This window comes from Psammomys obesus, unplaced genomic scaffold, assembly GCF_907164565.1.
Source record: "Psammomys obesus unplaced genomic scaffold, mPsaObe1.curated_primary_1811, whole genome shotgun sequence".
In the NCBI taxonomy this organism is placed as follows: domain Eukaryota; kingdom Metazoa; phylum Chordata; class Mammalia; order Rodentia; family Muridae; genus Psammomys; species Psammomys obesus.
This window is the reverse complement of record NW_026596134.1, coordinates 9120427-9123163: the sequence shown is the minus strand read 5'-3', so window position 1 is coordinate 9123163 and position 2737 is coordinate 9120427.

Here is a 2737-nt window from a genome sequence, read left to right as displayed (position 1 = left end):
ACTGTGAGACACCATGCCTGGCTGATTGAGGACATTTCTTGACTGATGACTAATGAAGACCCAGGCTACTATGGTGGGTGCTGTTAGAAGGCAGTTTCCTGGATTCAGACATCTCACGGAGCCCAACTCTTAACCTCCTTCATCACGTGTTTCATATTTGTCTGTTAAGCAGCAAAGGATGTAAAGAGGGAAGCTGCCATTATCCTTTAGCATACAAGTTGTCAATGTGTTGCCTCTCTTTGCCCATTCCTTTGTTCCCTTATCATTCTAAAGCTCCAGGCCAAGGTTCAAGAGAGGTCATGGCTGCAAAGAGCTAGCTGAGTCTAGGGTTCTGAAACCAGGTGACCTGGAAAGGCCCAGTCAACCACATTTACTTCCTTGCTCAACCCTTGTGTCAAAATATGTTTGGTCAATGCAACAGCTCCTGTTCTCATCTTTTAAAAGGGTTGTACAGTCTCCTTTTTTGGGACATGGTTCAAATCCGGAACTGGCTGCCTCTCTGTGCATGCAGAAAACAAAGCTTGCAATTGAAGCTTCTGTCTCTATAGTGAGTTTTCTTGGCTTCCACCCTGACCCCAACAGGTGCTTCCCCTTAACAAGGTGGTCCTGGGTTGTATAGAAAAGCAAGCTGAGCAAGCCATGGAAAGCAAGCTAGAATGCAGCTTTCTTCTATGGTTTCTGCTCTAAGCTCCTGCCTTGAGTTCCTTGCCTTGGCTTCCCTAGTGTTATATCTAGTTACCATGGCTCTTTAGTTGTGTCTGGTCTGGGGTAGATTTTCAGTACTTTTAACAAATGTCTTTAACTGGGCTTCTATGGTACGCTTCTCGTAATTAGCCTGGGCTATGGCTTTATCACACAGCACCAGGGATCCACACCGCAGCACAGTGATACCACTCATGTTAATGTCAAGGCAGCATTTGCCAGATCTTTCCCTGAGAAGTTACAGTGGTCCCTTTCCACACTCCCATCCTTAGAAAGAAGCCACCAAGTTGAGCCTACAAGCAAAGGGAAAGGAAAATGATAAACGTTGCTTCCAGGGGTCATGTAAATGACAAATGTCTCTCATAGGCTCAGGTATTCATACAACGCGGTACCCAGCTGGTGGCATTGTTTGAAGGAATGTATTCCTGGAGGAAGCATGCTCACTGGGGACCTACTCTGAGAGTTTATAGCCTTGTCCCACTTCCAGTTAGCTCTCTGGGCTTCCTGAATGACAAGCTGTGACCAGCTTCCTGATCTGGCAGCCTGCCGTCACACCCTCCCTGCCACCATGGACTCTGCCTCTGGAACTATAACAAAAGCAAAACCAAACCAAACAACAACAAAAGAAAAAAAAAAACCCAACCCCTGAAAAACAAAACAAAACCTCCTCTTCTTGCTCCATAAGTCGCCTCTGGCATCATGTTTTATCACAGGAACAAAAAGAAACTAATATACTTCCTAAAAGGTAAAGCAGCCACATGAATCATTTGAAATTCTTCTGTAAAGATTTATCTTTTCTCCCATAGATATTTACTCAGTCTTTATTTACATCAGCATCAACTGACAGGTATTTACTTTGGGTTAGAACTAACACTGTGATGTTTACTCTCTGGCTGGTACTAAGGAAGCTCTTTCGGGATGGCCTTCGCTGTTGACATGACACAGTCTTTTAATTTCTTTTTTTTAAACAAAACAAAACAAAAATTCCCCATTAAATCCTATTATGTCAACATAGCATTCTAGTGCCGTTGTACTTTTGAAACACGGCTGTTCAAAAGGGCATACGTGCTTTTTTTATTTCTCAATTTCATAAATATGAACCCTTTTTATTTTCTCAGTTCTGAAGTATTAACCAGATGCAAACAGAGGACCTTAAGAAAAGCTGTCTGAGCTGGGCGCACGCCTGTAATCCTAGCCCTCAGGGAGGCAGAGGCAGGTGGATCACTGTGAATTGCAGGCCAACCTGGTCTACAAAGTGAGTGTGGGACAGCCAAGGCTACACAGAGAAACCCTGTCTCGAAAGGAAGGAAGAAAGAAAGAAAGAAAGAAAGAAAGAAAGAAAGAAAGAAAGGAAGGAAGGAAGGAAGGAAGGAAGGAAGGAAGGAGAAAAAGAAAGACAGACAGAAAGAAAGAAAAGCTTCTGTGGGCTGCAGAGGTGGCTCAGCAGGTGTGGGGACTTGTTGCTCTTGTAGAGGACCCACATTTGTTTCCCATGGCAGCAAATAATCATGTGTCACTCCAGGTCCAGAGTTATGCAAGTCTCTTCTATCTTCTGCAGGCACTGGGCATGTGTATGTGGTTGCAAACACATGCATGCAAGCAAACATTTATAGATATACATTTTTAAAAATTTATTTTAATTTTTAAAAAACAAACCTTTTTGGACTCAGTGTCCCTTTCCTCTTGGCTCTGAATCTTCCTGAAACTTAAGCTTCCTGTCTGTAAAATGGAACTGTTTTTTGCACAGGTCCCCATGAGAATTCCTGTGAGAAGTTAACAAGCTAACACAGAATACATTAAGAGCAAGGACTCTGGGGCCTGGAGAGACAATGGGTCAACAGTTAAGAGCATTTACTGGCCTTGTGGAGGTTCTGGGTTCGGTTACTGGAGCTCATACGGTAACTCACAACTATGTGACTCCCATCTCTGTTCCGGCTTCCACAGGCACTGCACAAATATGATGGACATGCATAACCACATGACACAAAATAAAGAAATCTTTATGGAAAAGAAAGATCAAGGACTCTAGCAGTGG